Source organism: Scyliorhinus torazame, chromosome 5 (genome assembly GCF_047496885.1).
Source record: "Scyliorhinus torazame isolate Kashiwa2021f chromosome 5, sScyTor2.1, whole genome shotgun sequence".
In the NCBI taxonomy this organism is placed as follows: domain Eukaryota; kingdom Metazoa; phylum Chordata; class Chondrichthyes; order Carcharhiniformes; family Scyliorhinidae; genus Scyliorhinus; species Scyliorhinus torazame.
Window position 1 is genome coordinate 76596957 of NC_092711.1, and position 19775 is coordinate 76616731.

At 46.8% G+C, this 19775-nt stretch overlaps 1 protein-coding gene across 1 annotated transcript in view; it reads left to right on the forward strand.

Annotated features, from left to right (window-relative positions):
• The window catches only part of LOC140418534 (uncharacterized), an 80777-nt gene that overhangs the window by 34088 nt on the left and 26914 nt on the right, over nt 1-19775 (forward strand). The gene's annotated exons all lie outside the window — the stretch shown is intronic.

Consider the following 19775-nt stretch of genomic DNA (forward strand, 5'->3'; position numbering starts at 1 on the left):
ACTCAGCAGGTCAGGCAGCATCTGTGAAGCAAGAAAGTGAGTTCAAAACAGAACTATGATTATGATCAGATTATCTGTTCAGTGCTCATCACCGAGGGCTTTATATTGAGCAGTTTACCCGAGAGAACTTCCTCCTTCGAAATATCATCAGCAGAACTTTAATGTCCAGCTGCAAGAGCAGATGGGGTTATATTGGAAGGTTTCCTCTGATAGACAGTGCTGTATTCCCTCAGTACAGTGCTGTATTCCCTCAGTACAGTGCTGTATTCCCTCTGTACAGTGCAGTATTCCCTCAGTACAGTGCTGTATTCCCTCAGTACAGTGCTGTATTCCCTCTGTACAGTGCTGTATTCCCTCAGTACAGTGCAGTATTCTCTCAGTACAGTGCTGTATTCCCTCTGTACAGTGCTGTATTCCCTCAGTACAGTGCTGTATTCCCTCAGTACAGTGCTGTATTCCCTCAGTACAGTGCAGTATTCCCTCAGTACAGTGCTGTATTCCCTCAGTACAGTGCTGTATTCCCTCAGTACAGTGCAGTATTCCCTCAGTACAGTGCAGTATTCCCTCAGTACAGTGCAGTATTCCCTCAGTACAGTGCTGTATTCCCTTAGTACAGTGCTGTATTCCCTTAGTACAGTGCTGTATTCCCTCAGTACAGTGCTGTATTCCCTCAGTACAGCATTGGAATACCAGCCGGATTTTATGGTCAGGTTTCTGGAGCTGAAGTTGAACCCACATCCTCCTGACTCAGTGATGGGAATGTAACCACTGAACAATAACACCTCATCATTAACGCGGGATTATTTTTGCTCTCACATTTTTGGTTGTTCTCCTGAACACATTAACCCATTGGGCTCTTGGACAAATCCAAGTGGATTCAACGGGTTTCCAGGGTTTGTGCTGATGCTGCAGCAAGAGATCGAGAAGGTTTTTATTTCTGAATTCAAGAACTGGCATCAAATATCACAACATGGTGACAATTTGAACTCAAGGCTTTGCCTTTCAAAGACTTTGGCCTTAACCATTTAGGCAATTTGTTACTTTCTGAGAGAAAGAGCTTGAGATGGGAGATATGCAACTTGCCGACAAATCAATTGCCAAGACTTCTGATTCTGACGTAAAAATACCATTTATAACCAGCAAGTTGGAGTAAGCTTTGCTGTAGAAGGGACTGTAGTTGGCCGATTAGTTGCCTGAATACCCTGTATTCTTTTTTAACCGGTTGCTTGACTATATTTCATGGCAATAGGCACTTGGCAAAGCATGATGGATATATTAGCCTTATTTCAGTCAAGAAGTTCTGCATGTAATAGGCAGAAGGTCAGACCATGTAAACAAGTGCACAGCTGCACATTGTTGCTGACAGCAGACAATTATTATTGTCCTTAGACTAGGAATTCAAGTTGTTTAACTCTGCTCGCTTTTCTGTCTCTGGGCTTATCAAAGGAATGCCTCGTTTTTCTAAATATTGCTTATTGTACCATATAAAGTACTGCCTTGCCTTTTGTAAAGTGGGGACAATTAGAAGGACTAATTAGAAGGCCTAATAGAGTGGTCACTCTAACTCCCTCCACAAACTTTGTGTTAAATAAAGGACCTTTGGCGAAAACTCGAAGCGCTGGTATATTTTTCCTCAACAATTGCCAAAATTGATGAAGTAAAATTATAGCTTTGCTATTTCAAACTTCGAAAGGGAAATTTACCTGAAGCTGAGGGGGATTATCAAATATTCAGAACAAAACCTGACGACAACCAGTCTGGGTGGTTCCCGGGAATCGGAAAAGAAGGTTTCCTCTGGGGAAATAAATTGAAGACTTAAACCCACCAGCCCCACAATACTGCAAATTGAATTTGAACTAATTTTGAAAATAAAAAACATCTAATCTGTTGATACCTGGAATCAAATTGAAATGTCTGATTCCTGTTTTATAGGTAGGAGTACTGGACAGTAACGTTTCTCTAAGCCTCATGAATGAGATATCTAATGGGATGTGTAAAATTGTATAAGAGGAAGTGGTTGAGCACAGGAATAAAGTTAAGGAAAAATAACCCCACTAAATGGGAATTGGAATACCTCACTGTGGGTGTAGTTCAGTGGAATATATCAATGTGGTATTGATGTATATTTTAATGAAAGGAAAGTGTAGATGAGACTAATAAATTGATGGCTCTCTTGGAGATGTTTGCATTGTTGTGGATAAACGTTCAAAGAGAATTGCATTTGATAAACTGGCCACTGCCCAAGACATTGACGCATTCAGGGGGAGGTGAGCAAAGATATTTACAGACACATATAAGTGGGACTAGGCAGTTCGTTTCAGTAGAAATGATTCATTTTCAGATGAGCTACATTTTATGTTTACTGAAGTAAGCTAATAAGATCAAGGAAGCCATTGTGAAACGTAACATTTAAATGAAAAGGGCATTTTGTATTCAGCAATTGATTGGTTATATTAATCAATGATGTGTATTAATTATTCACTCATCAGAAACAAATTATTAAATAAGTAGTGTGCCTCAGTTGATTTTAATTGAAGATTTAATAATCTGGAAGTGGTTGTGTTAAAAGACTTGGTTGTACCTAAAACTGTCTAAGCCTGTTTTAAATTCTATATTACAGCTTCTGTGAGAAGGAATGTATGATCTGATATGATCGTTAGCAACGAGTCTTCATACCCTCGGTAACCTTATTTGGAACTGGAAGGTCACACAATGATGGGAGGGATACATTAAACATTCCCATTGTATCCCGATCTGTGCGACATTTACCCAAATGGTTAAAACCCAATCAAACCGATTCAGGTATGAAATTGACCAACCATTGAGTTCTATCCAGTTTATTCAAACTGAGGGAGGATCTACTTAGGTATTTAATACCCGAGTAGAAGGTCTGTTGCCAGCCAAGAACTGGAATCCCCAAAGCAAGATTCCCATCAGAATTGTTGTCAAAGAAGGGGTACAAGAGGGATTATGTTTTTACAGCCTGATCAACCAAGAGAAATGGTATAAGTCTGTTTTGTGTTGATAAGTTTGCCCTTTTCCTTCTGTATCGACCAGTTTACCCTTTTCCTTCTGTATCGATCAGTTTGCCCTTTTCCTTCTGTATCGATCAGTTTGCTCTTTTCCTTCTGTGTCGATCAGTTTACCCTTTTCCTTCTGTATCGATCAGTTTGCCCTTTTCCTTCTGTGTCGATCAGTTTACCCTTTTCCTTCTGTATCGACCAGTTTACCCTTTTCCTTCTGTATCGATCAGTTTGCCCTTTTCCTTCTGTGTCGATCAGTTTACCCTTTTCCTTCTGTATCGATCAGTTTACCCTTTTCCTTCTGTGTCGATCAGTTTACCCTTTTCCTTCTGTATCGATCAGTTTACCCTTTTCCTTCTGTATCGATCAGTTTACCCTTTTCCTTCTGTGTCGATCAGTTTACTCTTTTCCTTCTGTATCGATCAGTTTACCCTTTTCCTTCTGTATCGATCAGTTTGCCCTTTTCCTTCTGTATCGATCAGTTTACCCTTTTCCTTCTGTATCGATCAGTTTACCCTTTTCCTTCTGTGTCGATCAGTTTGCCCTTTTCCTTCTGTGTCGATCAGTTTCCCCTTTTCCTTCTGTGTCGATCAGTTTACCCTTTTCCTTCTGTATCGATCAGTTTACCCTTTTCCTTCTGTATCGATCAGTTTACCCTTTTCCTTCTGTGTCGATCAGTTTACCCTTTTCCTTCTGTGTCGATCAGTTTACCCTTTTCCTTCTGTGTCGATCAGTTTACCCTTTTCCTTCTGTGTCGATCAGTTTACCCTTTTCCTTCTGTGTCGATCAGTTTACCCTTTTCCTTCTGTGTCGATCAGTTTACCCTTTTCCTTCTGTATCGATCAGTTTACCCTTTTCCTTCTGTATCGATCAGTTTACCCTTTTCCTTCTGTGTCGATCAGTTTACCCTTTTCCTTCTGTATCGATCAGTTTACCCTTTTCCTTCTGTATCGATCAGTTTGCCCTTTTCCTTCTGTATCGATCAGTTTGCCCTTTTCCTTCTGTGTCGATCAGTTTACCCTTTTCCTTCTGTGTCGATCAGTTTACCCTTTTCCTTCTATATCGATCAGTTTACCCTTTTCCTTCTGTATCGATCAGTTTACCCTTTTCCTTCTGTATCGATCAGTTTACCCTTTTCCTTCTGTGTCAATCAGTTTACCCTTTTCCTTCTGTGTCGATCAGTTTACCCTTTTCCTTCTGTATCGATCAGTTTACCCTTTTCCTTCTGTATCGATCAGTTTACCCTTTTCCTTCTGTATCGATCAGTTAACCCTTTTCCTTCTGTATCGATCAGTTTACCCTTTTCCTTCTGTGTCAATCAGTTTACCCTTTTCCTTCTGTGTCGATCAGTTTACCCTTTTCCTTCTGTATCGATCAGTTTGCCCTTTTCCTTCTGTGTCGATCAGTTTACCCTTTTCCTTCTATATCGATCAGTTTACCCTTTTCCTTCTGTATCGATCAGTTTACCCTTTTCCTTCTGTATCGATCAGTTTACCCTTTTCCTTCTGTGTCAATCAGTTTACCCTTTTCCTTCTGTGTCGATCAGTTTACCCTTTTCCTTCTGTATCGATCAGTTTACCCTTTTCCTTCTGTATCGATCAGTTTACCCTTTTCCTTCTGTATCGATCAGTTAACCCTTTTCCTTCTGTATCGATCAGTTTACCCTTTTCCTTCTGTGTCAATCAGTTTACCCTTTTCCTTCTGTGTCGATCAGTTTACCCTTTTCCTTCTGTATCGATCAGTTTACCCTTTTCCTTCTGTATCGATCAGTTTACCCTTTTCCTTCTGTATCGATCAGTTAACCCTTTTCCTTCTGTATCGATCAGTTTACCCTTTTCCTTCTGTGTCGATCAGTTTACCCTTTTCCTTCTGTATCGATCAGTTTACCCTTTTCCTTCTGTATCGATCAGTTTACCCTTTTCCTTCTGTATCGATCAGTTAACCCTTTTCCTTCTGTATCGATCAGTTTACCCTTTTCCTTCTGTGTCGATCAGTTTACCCTTTTCCTTCTGTATCGATCAGTTTACCCTTTTCCTTCTGTATAGATCAGTTTACCCTTTTCCTTCTGTATCGATCAGTTAACCCTTTTCCTTCTGTATCGATCAGTTTACCCTTTTCCTTCTGTGTCGATCAGTTTACCCTTTTCCTTCTGTATGTATCAGTTTACCCTTTTCCTTCTGTATCGATCAGTTTACCCTTTTCCTTCTGTATCGATCAGTTTACCCTTTTCCTTCTGTATCGCTATGTATATATATATTTTTTAAAGTATTTCAATTTACCATCTGAAATTCCTGTCCTCCCGAATTGTTCAGTCTTTTTCAAACTAAAACAATCGAGTGAACTATTTACAAACACTGGTGGATTGGTTGATTGCAATTAGACTTAAACAATTCTATGTTTTAATATGAGATCACCTGAAAGTCTCTGAATTGTCTGCATTGGATGGAGCCCTTGTAGCCTCATGTGAGGATATCGGTGTGAGTGTGCAGATGTGATTTGTCAAATATAAAACAACTAATTCAGAAATGCTTTGTGAAATTCACTGAAGAATGAATCCCAGACATGTTCAAACTGTGTCCTAGGCCAAACTAGTTTCAGCTGATGCTTCATCAATGACCGGCCTCCCATGATAAGGTCAGAAGTGGGGATGCTCGCTGATGACTGCACAATTGCGACTCCTCAGTTAAGGAAGCAGTCCATGGCCAAATGCAGCGAGATAATATCTAGGTTTATCCAGACAAGTGGTAAGTTGCATTTGTGCCACACAAATGCCAGACTATGATCATCTCCAACAAGAGAGGATCTAAACTATTGCCCCTTGACATTAAATAGCATTACCATCATTGAATCCCTCACTGTCAACATCCTAGGGGTTACCATTGACCAGAAACCAAACTGAACTAGCCATAAATATTGTGGCTACAAGAGCAGATCAAAGGCTAGGATCCTGCAGCGAGTAACTCACCTCCTGACTCCCTAAAACCTGTGCACCATCTACAAGACACATCAGGAATGTAAGGGAATACTCTCCACTTGTCTGGATGGGTGCAGAACCAACAACACTCAAGAAGGACAAAGAATTGATTGGTACCCTATCCACAAACATTCACTCCCTTCACCACGTATGAAAAATGGCAGGTATGTGTACCATCTCCAAGATGCACTGCAGTAACTCACCAAGGCTCCTTAGGCAGCAGCTTCCAAACTCAGGATCTCTACCATCTAGAAGCAGAATGGCAGCAGATACCTGGGAACACCACCACCTGGAAGTTCCCTCCAAATCACTAACCATTCCTATTTGGAAATATATATATTTGAAAATATATATTACTGGCACTGGGTCAAAATCCTGGAACTCCCTCCATAACCGCACAGTGGGTGTACCCACACCTAAGGGACTGCAGCAGATGAAGATGGCAGCTCACCACCAACTTCTCAAGGGCTTCTGGAGATGAGCAATATGCTGGCCTAGCCAATGACACACACATTCCGTAATTTTTTTTAAAAATGTGACCGTAAATGGAGAAAACATTTTAAAATCATCAAGGCATTGACTCATACTCCAATCAGGACAGAACGGAAAACACTGGTTATGGTCAACAGGAGTAACATTGAAGGAAAAGGGAATTGAGTTTGGACAATTGAAGGCTTGGAAGAAATAATACTGAATTAGAACGATCCACAAGATGGATACAGGCGAAGGGAGAGCTGGAGAATCTTCAAATCCAAGCGCGATCTGTCACTTTAATGATTTGTACTTAGCCTTATTTGTTAGTAAATTAAAGTCGCCAGAGCCCCAGGTGACCAGAGGCTGCTTTCCTCTTTGAGGGGGCGGGCTGACTGGTGGTGATTTAACCTGAGGATCACCACACCTCAGGCGAGGGGTCAGATTGCGAAGGCAATCTTCATGAATAACCTCAGCCAGTTCAGGAATTGAACCTGCGGTGTTGACTTTATTCCGCATCACAAACCAGCTGTCTAGCCAACTGAGCTCAACCGGCCCCCAGTTATTTCCTAGTATTTTAGAATTAGCAGCTCTGCTGAGGATAAGGAATGTAATTGAATGACGTGCAGCGTGCTTATTCAAGTAAATACTAATGAGCTAATTTTACCAGTTTCAGTGTGTCTTCTCTGGTATGTAATCAAGAAGTTAGGGAAACTAGCTCATATCTTATTGTGGTAGACTGTGTTAGAAGTATTTTTTTTTTTTTTAAATATGTTTTATTGAAATTTTTTTCCCAAACAACAATTTTTCCCCTCTTACAAAGCAAACGCAACAATAACAATACAGAAATTTTTAACAATACACAAGTAACAAAACCCCATTATCTTTGACCTAAACTAAACTAAACCCTCCCCCCCTTCCCCCTGGGTTGCTGCTGCTGGTCATCTGTCTTCCCTTTAATGTTCCCCTAGGTAGTCGAGAAATGGCTGCCACCGCTTGGTGAATCCTTGAGCCGATCCTCTCAGGGCAAACTTTATCTGCTCCAGTTTAATGAACCCCGCCATATCATTTACCCAGGCCTCCAGTCCGGGAGGTTTCGCCTCCTTCCACATGAGTAGGATCCTGCGCCGGGCTACTAGGGACGTGTTAGGAGTATTAAGGTACCTAGTAATGCCGGAATACCATTGGTGGAGAATGTACTTGTTCCCATTGGTTAAGCTTGTATGTTAGCTCCGCCCTGCAAGGCGGGGTATAAGAGCCCATGCCGCCCCAGCAGCTTTCTTCTGTACCTGCGCTCCTGGGGGAAACATCTAGCGTCTTAAAGCCTTCAATTGTCTCCAATATAGTTTCTGAGGTTATTGATCATGCATCAATTTAATACGCTAGATTTAAAAGAATGGAGCTTCGAATTAAGCCGGAGTGTCTGTAACTCAGCCCCCACGCGGCAAACTCAGTGGCAACCTTCAAGCACTGGCTGGCGTGTTTCAACGGATATCTCGGAACGGCCGAAAACACACCCACGGGAGAACAGAAACTTCTAGTCCTGCACTCGAGGGTGAGCCCAGAAATCTGGTAAAATTAGCTCATTAGTATTTACACCCTCATCGAGGACGCGGACGATTTCGATGCAGCAATGGAGCTGCTGAAAGGACATTATATTCGCCCTGTAAACCAGGTCTACGCTCGACATCGGCTAGCGAAAGGGTGACAAATCCCTGGGGAATCACTGGAAGAATTCTACCGTGCGCTCCTGGTGTATGGGAGAAACTGCAGCTGCCCACAAGTTTCGGCGAGCGATCACACACAACTTTTGATCCGGGATGCTTTCGTTGCAGGTATGCTGTCCTCCCAAATCCACCAGCGAGTGCAGGAGAAAGAGACACTAGGCCTCAGGGAGGCACGGGCTCTTTCCGGCTCCCTGGATGTGGCCTCCCGAAATGCCCGCGCTTACGTCCCCGACCGTGCGGCAGCCCCCTGGGCAGCGTGGAACCCTCCCGCAGCCAACCCCGAGGCATCTCCCATCCCCCACAAGCTTGTGCTGCGACACGGCCTGGCAATCCCGGAGGGCCCCGCTGCTATTTTTGCGGGCAAGCCAAGCACCCCCAACAGCGCTGTCCGGCCCATTCATCTATCTGCAAGGGATGCGGCCTAAAGGGCCACTTCGTGGCAGTATTCCAGGCCCGGGCGGTCGCTGCGGTCTCCGGAGGCGAATACGGACCGCCACCACAACTCTCTCCACGGACCCCGTGTGCCAGCGGGCGCCGCCATCTTCCCCCTCCAGGGCCACGTGTGGCCTCCGGGCGCCACTATCTTGTCCCGCGGACACCACGTGCGATGGATGGGCGCCACCATTCTGTGCACCCCCAGCCATGTGCGACCCGTGGGCGCCGCCATCTTGGATGGACTCCCAGGACCCCAGTTCGGCTGACCACACACTGCCCGAATCGAACATCCAACTGCTGCCACGATTAGCCTCGGTGACCCTGGACCAGTCTCGGCCCCGAACATTCTTGACTGCTGCGACAACGGTGCTTATCAATGGGCATGAAACGTCCTGCCTAATCGACTCTGGGAGCACGGAGAGCTTCATACACCCCGACACGGTAAGACGCTGTTCTCTCCCCGTCCACCCCATTAATCAAAAAATCTCCCTGGCCTCCGGATCTCACTCAGTAGAGATAAAGGGGTTTTGTGTAGCTAACCTCACAGTTCAAGGAAGAGAGTTCAAAAACTACCGACTCTACGTCCTTCCCCATCTCTGCGCAGCCACACTCCTAGGGTTGGATTTTCAGTGCGACCTCCAAAGTCTAACTTACAAATTCGGTGTCCCAATACCCCCCCCTCCCTCACTGTCCGCAGCCTCGCGACCCTCAAGGTCGATCCGCCTTCCCTGTTTGCGAACCTCACCCCGGATTGCAATCCTGTCGCCACCAGGAGCAGACAGTATAGTGCCCAGGACCGGATCTTTATTAGCTCAGAGGTCCAATGGTTACTGAAGGAAGGCATCATTGAGGCTAGCAACAGTCCCTGGAGAGCTCAAGTAGTGGTTGTAAAGACCGGGGAGAAGCATAGGATGGTCATCGACTACAGTCAGACCATCAACAGGTTTACGCAGCTTGACGCGTACCCTCTCCACCGCATATCCGACCTGGTCAACAGGATTGCGCAATACAAGGTCTTCTCCACGATGGATCTTAAGTCCGTCTACCACCAGCTCCCCATCCGCATTAGTGACTGCAAATACACTGCCTTCGAAGCAGATGGGCGGCTCTACCACTTCTTAAGGGTTCCCTTCAGTGTCACTAACAGGGGTCTCGGTCTTCCAACGAGAGATGGACTGAATGGTTGACTGGTATGGCTTACGGGCCACATTCCCATACCACGATAATGTCACCATCTGCGGCCACAACCAGCAGGACCACGACACCAACCTCCGAAAATTCCTCCAAACCACGAAAATCCTTAACCTAACGTATAACAATCATAAATGTGTGTTCAGCACAGACCGCCTAGCCATCCTCGGCTACGTAGTGCGTAATGGAGTGAAAGGCCCCGACCCTGAATGCATGCGCCCCCTTATGTAGTTCCCCCTCCCGCACTGCTCCAAGGCCCTGAAGCGCTGCCTAGGTTTTTTTCCTACTATGCCCAGTGGGTCCTCAACTGTGCAGGCAAGGCCCGTCCACTGATCAAATCCACAGTTTTTCCCCTGTGGATAGAGGCCCGCCAGGCCTTCAGCCGCATCAAAGCAGACATTGCAAAGGCCACGATGCACGCCATCAACAAGTCCCTCCCCTTCCAAGTCGAGAGCGACGCGTCTGACGTAGCTCTGGCGGCCACCCTCAACCAAGCGGGCAGACCCCTTGGCCTTCTTCTCATGCATCCTCCAGGCCTCCGAAATCCGCCACTCCGCAGTCGAAAAGGAGGCCCAGGCCATAGTAGAAGCTGTGCGACATTGGAGGCATTACCTGGCCAGCCGGAGATTCACTCTCCTCACTGACCAACGGTCGGTTGCTTTCATGTTCGATAATGCACAGCGGGGTAAGATAAAAAACGACAAGATCTTACGGTGGAGGATCGAACTCTCCACCTACAACTATGAGATCTTGTATCATCCCGGGAAGTTAAACGAGCCTCCTGATGCCCTATCCCGCAGCACATGTGCCAATGCACAAGTGGACCACCTCCAAGCCCTCCACGAGGACCTCTGCCACCCGGGGGTCATTCGATTTTTCCACTTCATCGAGACCCGCAACCTGCCCTACTCCATCGAGGAGGTCAGGACAGCCACCAGGAATTGCCAAATTTGCACGGAGTGCAAGCCGCACTTCTACAGGCCAGAGAAAGCGCACCTGATAAAGGCATCCTGTCCCTTTGAACGCCTCAGTATGGATTTCAAACGCCCCCTCCCCTCCACCGACCGCTTCCTGACGTACTTCCTGAACGTGATTGACGAGTACTCCCGGTTCCCATTCGCCATCCCCTGACATGACCGCAACCACCGTCATAAAAGCCCTCCATAGTATCTTTACGCTGTTCGGTTTACCCGCCTACATACACAGCGATAGGGGGTCCTCCTTTAAGAGCGACGAACTGCGTCATTTCCTGCTCAGCAAGGGCATTGCCTCGAGCAGGACGACCAGATACAACCCCCGGGGAAATTGACAGGCAGAGAGGGAGAACGGAACGGTCTGGAAGACCGTCCTATTGGTCCTACGGCCCATGAATCTCCCAGTCTCCCGCTGGCAGGAAGTCCTCCCGGATGCCCTCCACTCCATCCGGTCACTGCTCTATACCACGACCAACCAAACACCTCATGCACGTCGCCTTGTCTTCCCCAGGAAGTCCTCCTCTGGGACCTCGCTCCCGACCTGGCTGGCAGCTCCCGGACCCGTCCTGCTCCGAAAACACGTGTGGGTGCACAAATCGGACCCATTGATCGAGAGGGTCCATCATTCCACGCTAACCCTCAGTACGCCTATGTGGCGTACCCCGACGGCCAACAGGATACGGTCTCCCTACGGGACCTAGCGCCCACTGGATCCCCACACCACTGGATCCCCCGTGACTAGTCCCACCCTCCCTCCCACCAGCGCAACCCACAGCCGCCCCCTTCCCAGGTGGATCGGTTCTTCCACAGGCCCCGTCTAGGCCCTGCCCACCGGCGCACCCCACAGCCGCCCCCTTCCCAAGTCAGTCGGCCCTTCCACCAGCCACGTCAAGGGGTGATGAAGCTACCACAGAAGCCAAAACCACATTCCCGGAGTCAGAGACGCCCGAACCTCCACCGGCATCACCACCAAGGCTACAGCGATCGCAGAGGATGACCAGGGCCCCCGATCAACTAATTGCTTCCTTTTGAAATGTACATTACTGTTGTAAATAGTTAAGATGTAATGAGGCAAAACACTGTACGGAGGCATTACGTACCTTCATAACTGTAACTTCTACCACTTTTACCACGTGTAATACGAAGCCAGCACCCCCGCCGGACTCATTTTTTACAGGGGGTGAATGTGGTAGTCTGTGTTAGGAGGATTACGGTACCTAGTAATGCCGGAATACCATTGGTGGAGAATGTACTTGTTCCCATTAGTTAAGCTTGTATGTTAGCTCCGCCTTGCAAGGCGGGGTATAAGAGCCCGTGCCGCCCCAGCCGCTTTCTTCTGTACCTGCGCAGCTGGGGGAAACATCTGGTGTATTAAAGCCTTCAAATGTCCCCAATCTCGTTTCTGAGGTTATTGATCGTGCATCACTTATAAAAAGCTGGATTAGCCAAAATTAATTATGAGAACTGACAGGGAGGAACTGAAGGAGATCAATATTAGTAGAGAAATTGTGTTGGGGAAATAGATGGAATTGAAGGCTGATAAATTCCCAGGGCCTGATAATCTGCAACCCAAAGTACTTAAAGAAGTGGCTCGAGAAATAGTGGATGCATTGGTGCTCATCTTCCAGGATTCTACAGACTCAGGAACAATTCTTGCAGATTGGAGGGTGGATTATGTAACTCCACTATTTAAAAAAGGGAGGGAGAGAGAAAACAGGGAATTATAGACCAGGAAGCCTGATGTAGGAAGTGGGGAAAATTGTTGAATCCATAATCAAGATTTTATAGCTGAGCGCTTAGAAAACAGTGGCAGGATTGGACAGATTCAGCATGGATTTATGAAGGGAAACTTCAATTTTGAGGATGTAACTAGTAGAATTGATTTTAAAAAAAAATTTAGTGTACTAAATTCATCTTTTCCAATGAAGGGGCAATTTAGTGTGGCCAATCCACCTCCCCTGCACATCTTTAGGTTGTGGGGGAGAAACCCACACAAACACGGGGAGAATGTGCAAACTCCACACGGACAGTGACCCAGAGCCGGGATCGAACCTGGGACCTCGGTGCCGTGAGACAGCAGTGCTAACCACTGATACATTTACATTGTATCCAACCTTGTGCAAAACCTATCATGGGAGCGTTTGATGGGCCAATGTAGAGGACCACTCCTCCACCCTATCCATGTAACCCCACCTAACCATTGGACACTCAGGGGAAATCTTTTAGAATGGCCAATCCACCTAACCTGTGCATCTTTGGACTGTGGGAGGAAACCGGAGCACCCGGAGGAAACCCGCGCAGACACGGGGAGAAAGTGCAAACTCTACACAGTCACCCAAGGCTGGAATGAACCCCCCTCCCTCTGATCTCCAGTCAGCCTCTGTACGAATGAAAAGAGCCCCAGTTTCTCTAATCTCTCCTGGAAACTAAAGCCTCTCTTCCCTGGGATCATCTCAGTGAATCTCTTCTACACCCTCTCCATGGCCTTCACATCCTTCCTGGTGTAAAATCCCCAAAACCTGATCTAATATTTGAACTGCAGTCTAACCAATGATTGTACAGATTTACATGACCTCTGTCCTTTTTGTACTCCACGCCCAGAATTATAAAACCTTGGATCCCATGTGTTTTTTAGACACTTTATCAACTTGTCCTCCCACATTTAAAAGTTTGTGTATCTGAAACTCCTTTTAGGGTTTTGGAGACATTAACATAACGTGGCTGAAATACATTGACATCCAATGTCTGATATAATGTGTGTTATGGGAGAGAGAAGTTTAGTCTGAGTTAGAAACTCAAGCAGGCGCTTCACTGCAGACAGATCACCATGGAAACGCTGATAAGCCATTCCTTCACTGCAGACAGGTCACCGTGGAAACGCTGATAAGACATTCCATTCCACAGAATCGACTCATTGGAAACTCTAATCAGATCGGTGGGAGGACAGAGTTTGTCTGTTATTAACCGCAACATAAACTTAAACCAGAGTGAGCAATAGAACAGATTAGAACATAGAACATTACAGCGCAGTACAAGCCCTTCGGCCCTCGATATTGCGCTGACCTGTGAAACCACTCTAAAGCCCATCTACACTGTTCCCTTATCGTCCATATGTCTATCCAATGACCATTTGAATGCCCTTAGTGTTGGCGAGTCCACTACTGTTGCAGGCAGGGCATTCCACGCCCTTACTACTCTCTGAGTAAAGAACCTACCCCTGACATCTGTCTTATATCTATCTCCCCTCAATTTAAAGCTATGTCCCCTCGTGCTAAACATCACCATCCGAGGAAAAAGGCTCCCACTGTCCACCCTATCCAATCCTCTGATCATCTTATATGCCTCAATTAAGTCACCTCTTAACCTTTTTCTCTCTAACGAAAACAGCCTCAAGTCCCTCAGCCTTTCCTCATAAGATCTTCCCTCCATACCAGGCAAAATTCTGGTAAATCTCCTCTGCACCCTTTCCAATGCTTCCACATCCTTCCTATAATGTGGCGACCAGAATTGCATGCAATACTCCAAATGCGGCCGCACCAGAGTTTTGTACAGCTGCAACATGACCCCATGGCTCCGAAACTCAATCCCTCTACCAATAAAAGCTAACACACCGTACGCCTTCTTAACAACCCTCTCAACCTGGGTGGCAACTTTCAGGGATCTATGTACATGGACACCGAGATCTCTCTGCTCATCCACATGGCCAAGAATCTTACCATTAGCCCAGTACTCTGTCTTCCTGTTATTCCTTCCAAAATGAATCACCTCACACTTTTCTGCATTAAACTGCATTTGCCACCTCTCAGCCCAGCGCTGCAGCTTATCTATGTCCCTCTGTAACTTGTAACATCCTTCCGCACTGTCCACAACTCCACCGACTTTAGTGTCATCTGCAAATTTACTCACCCATCCTTCTACGCCCTCCTCCAGGACATTTATAAAAATGACAAACAGCAGTGGCCCCAAAACAGATCCTTGCGGTACACCACTAGTAACTGAACTCCAGTCTGAACATTTCCCATCAACCACCACCCTTTGTCTTCTTCCAGCTAGCCAATTTCTGATCCAAACTGCTAAATCACCCTGAATCCCATGCCTCCGTATTTTCTGCAGTAGCCTACCGTGGGGAACCTTATCAAATGCTTTGCTGAAATCCATAAACACCACATCAACTGTTTACCCTCATCCACCTGTTTGGTCACCTTCTCAAAGAACTCAATAAGGTTTGTGAGGCACAACCTACCCTTCACAAAACCGTGTTGACTATCTCTAATCAAATTATTCCTTTCTAGATGATTATACATCCTATCTCTTATAAATCTTTCCAAGATTTTGCCCACAACAGAAGTAAGGCTCACTGGTCTATAGTTACCTGGGTTGTCTCGACTCCCCTTCTTGAACAAGGGGACAACATTTGCTAGCCTCCAGTCTTCTGGCACTATTCCTGTAGACAAAGATGACTTAAATATGAAAGCCAAAGGCTCAGCAATCTCCTCCCTAGCTTCCCAGAGAATTGTAGGATAAATCCCATCCGGCCCAGGGGACGTATCTATTTTCACACTTTCCAGAATTGCAAACAACTCCTCCTTATGAACCTCAAGCCCTTCTAGTCTAGTAGCCTGAATATCAGTATTCTCCTCGACAACATTGTCTTTTTCCTGTGTGACTACTGATGAAAAATATTCATTTAGCACCTCTCCTATCTCCTCGGACTCCAAACACAACCTCCCACTACTGTCCTTGACTGGCCCGACACTTACCCTAGTCATTCGTTTATTCCTGACATATCTATAGAAAGCTTTAGGATTATCCTTGATCCTACCTGCCAAAGTCTTCTCATGTCCCCTCCTGGCTCTTCTTAGCTCTCTCTTTAGGTCCTTCCTAGCTAACTTGTAACTCTCGAGCGCCCTAACTGAACCTTCATGTCTCATCTTTACATAAGCCTCCTGACAAGTGTTTCGACTGCTTTAGTAAACCACGGTTCCCTTGCTCGACCACTTCCTCCCTGCCTGACAGGTACATACTTTTTAAAAATATATATTTTTTTATTCTACATTTTCACATTTTCCTTCAAAAATTTACATTATAAATTTAGGAGTAAATGGTAACAAATACCAAATCAATCCCCTTAACAATACCAATGATCCCATCCTCCCACCACCCCAAACAACGGCCCACCTGTCAATATATGCATCCAATAAACCAAACCTTCCCACGGTGGAAACAAAAAACAAAGGAGAAAAAGGAGCCCGGGACCGCCCATGGTCACCACTGACCTATGGAGCCCACTCCCCCCCCCCCCCCCCACACTCAACGCCATCCAGCCTCTGAAAGAGTACCGTACATGATACCCAAGAGTTGTACACCCCCCCCCCCCCCAAGTCTTCAGCTCCTCCCGTCCACTGCCTCTTGTAAAACTCCTCCCGTCCACTGCCTCTTGTAAAACTCCTCCTCCCAACCTCTGTTCCTTCCCCCCAACTTTCCACCCCGGCTAAACCACTCGGACCCTGTTCTGCCAGGCTCCGATGGCCGCAACCCATCCCCCCACCTCACTCCCGTTCACTGGCCGGCTTAAACCGGCCAGCGTGGAGGCCCCCGCCCGGATCCCTTTCCCCCTTGCCCGGCCCTAGGAAAGCTCAGAGATCCCCGCATATCCACCTATACCCCAAAGAGCCCTCATTTCGAGTGAAAGTCCCATCCCTTCCCTTGTCCAAATATATACAACATTGGCTCCTTTAGCCCCTACACTCGCACGCAGTGAAACAAGAAAGAAGAAAATACAGTCATGAGGTTACATCGGCACATGGCCATTTCTCAATTTGTCAGTTCTGCCACAGTCCTTCTGCCTTCGCAAACTCCTCCGCTGCTTCCGCCGTTCCAAAATAAAAGTGCCTGAGCTTATAAGTCACCCTCAGCTTCGCTGGATATACAATGCCGCACTGCACCTTGCTAATGTACAGTGCCCTCTTCACCCAGTTGAAGGCAGCCCGCCTTCTCGCCAGTTCCTCCGTTATGTCCTGGTATACACGTATACCAGCTCCAGCCCACTGCACCACCCGCTTCTGCTTGGCCCAGCTCAGGACCTTCTCCTTCACACTGCACCTACGGAAGCACAGAGTCACTGCCCTTGGCGGCTCACTCGCCTTTGGTACAGGCCTCCACGACCAATGAGCCCGATCCAGTTCATATCGGGAGGGATCCTCCCCCTCCCCCAATTGTTTTGCCAGCTTCACGGCAAAATACTCAGTCGGCTTCGGTCCTTCAACTCCTTCGGGCAGCCCCATAATCCTCAAATTCTGTCGCCTGGATCTTTTTTCCAGGTCTTCCATTTTTCCTCGCAGATCCTTGTTAATGTCCATCACCTTCCGCATCTCCGTCCCCATCGAGGCAAGTTGATCACCGTGCTGCAATGTCTCCTCCACTTCCTTCAGCCCTTGCTCTCGCACATCCGCCACTGCACTCGCCACCGCCGTCATCACCGGGGAAACCGCCTCCTCCACCAGTGCACTCAAAACCTCCCTCATCTCCTTCCGCACTGTCTCCATGCATTTTGCAAACTGCCTTTCGAATTCCACAGCCATCACCTTAGTTATTTCTTCAGCTGTAAGCAATGTGGCCTCCCCTTGGTCCTCCAGCCTCCATTTTCTTTACTGACCCCGCGGTGACCTTTCCACTCCCTGACGGACTTTCAGCTGCTTTTTTCACGGCCGTTTTTTTGCTGGTCTTCGACATTCCCCTCCTCTGTGCTGTCTCCCGGCTTTTACTGCCTTCACTGGCCCTAGGACCGGGCGTTAACCCCCGACAATGCCGTTCCCGAACGGGAGCCCTCCAACACGCGGCTGCCTCCCGCCCGCCGTCACCGGAAGTTCGTGACAGCTCCATACTTAACAAGGACACGCAGTAGCTGTTCCTTGAACAAGCTCCACATTTCCATTGTGCCAAACCCCTGCAGTTTTCCTCTCCATCCGATGCATCCTAAGTCTTGCCTCTTCGCATCATAATTGCCTTTCCCCCAGAGATAACTCTTGCCCTGCGGTATATACCTATCCCTTTCCATCACTGAAGTAAACGTAATCGAATTGTGGTCACTATCACCAAAGTGCTCACCTACCTCCAAATCGAACACCTGTCCTGGTTCATTACCCAGTACCAAATCCAATATGGCCTCGCCTCTCGTTGGCCTATCTACATACTGTGTCAGGAAATCCTCCTGCACACATTGGACAAAAACGGACCCATCTAAAGTACTCGAACAGAGTTTCCAGTCAATATTTGGAAAGTTAAAGTCCCCCATAACAACTACCCTGTTGCTTTCGCTCCTATCCAGAATCACCTTTGCAATCCTTTCCTCTACATCTCTGGAACTTTTCGGAGGCCTATAGAAAACCCCTAACAGGGTGACCTCTCCTTTCCTGTTTCTAACCTCAGCCCATACTACCTCAGTAGACGAGTCCTCATCAAACGTCCTTTCTGCCACCGTAATACTGTCCTTGACTAACAATGCCACCCCTCCCCCTCTTTTACCACCTTCCCTGAGCTTACTGAAATATCTAAACCCCGGCTCCTGCGACAACCATTCCTGTCCCTGCTCTATCCGTGGCTCCGAAATGGCAACAACATTGAAGTCCCAGGTACCAACCCATGTCACAAGTTCACCCACCTTATTCCGGATGCTCCTGGCATTGAAGAAGACACACTTTAAACCACCTTCCTGCAACTTTGAAACCTGACTCATGACCTCACTGCTCTTAAATTCTGATGCATGATGTTTACAGCTACAATAATGGAACTATCAGAAATAATAGAATTAACAGGCAGGGTAGTTAATGGAGAATGAGGAAATTACTGAAGTAACATAACTGCTGGGAACCTGGAATGTTTCCTTGTAAATCACAGATTAGAGAAATTCCTGCTGTCTTTTCCGCACTTGCTGCATGAACTGTGTTCCGTACTGGGCACCAAACCTCAGGAAAGATACATTGCACTTGGTAACAGTCCTGCACAGATTGACCATGAAGAAGTGAGGCTGGTTAGCTGAGTGAATCCATTCCCACACACGGAGAACATCAACGGTCACTCCTCAGTGTGAACAGGTCGAGTAATCTCCAAGTCTGACTAAATCTTATTTCACAGTCCCCAGATTTCCAAAGCTTCTCCCAGCGAGACTACATATCGTTTGAAAGGTCAGACCATCAGCTAAAACATCATCTACATTCAGACCACGTGAACTGTTTCTCCCCACATTGAACAGGGCTCTTTGCTTCCATGGTTAAAGGCTGACGATGTTCATGGCCACGGAGGAATTTGACAACATGAATGCAAATTTTATAATGGAGGCTTTGCTTAATCAGAGCCAGTGTAGGTCAGTGAGCACAGGGGTGATGGTGAACAGGACTTGGTGAACAGGACTTGGTGTGAGAAAATACACGTCCAGCAGAATTTTGGATGAGCTCATGTTTCCATGTGGGGTGAATGGGAGAGGCTGGACAGGAATGTCTTGGAATCAAGTCTAAAGGTAACAGGGGCATGGATGAGGGTTTCAGCAGCAGATGACATTATGGAGATTGAAATATCTGATATTAGTGATGGTGTGGATATGGGGTCAGAAACTCATCCTGGGGTCAGATCTGACACAGAGATTGTGCAGAGTGTGGTTCAGCCTCAGACAGTTCCCAGGGAGAGGGATGGACTCGGGAGTTAGGGAACGGAATTTCGAATGGTGACTGAAGACAATGGCTTTGGTCTTTCCAATTTTTAATTGAAGGAAATTTCTGCTCATCCAGTACTGGATGTGGGATAAGCAGTTTGATAATTTAGTAACAGTGGAGGAATGGATGGGGGTGAGGGAGAGCTGGGTGTTGTCAGTGTACATGTGAAAACTAACACGGTGCTTTGGGATGATGTCCCCTAGTGGCAGCGTGTAGTTGAGAAATAGGAGTGGCTGAGGATAGATCCTTGGGGAACACCGAGTACAAGGACT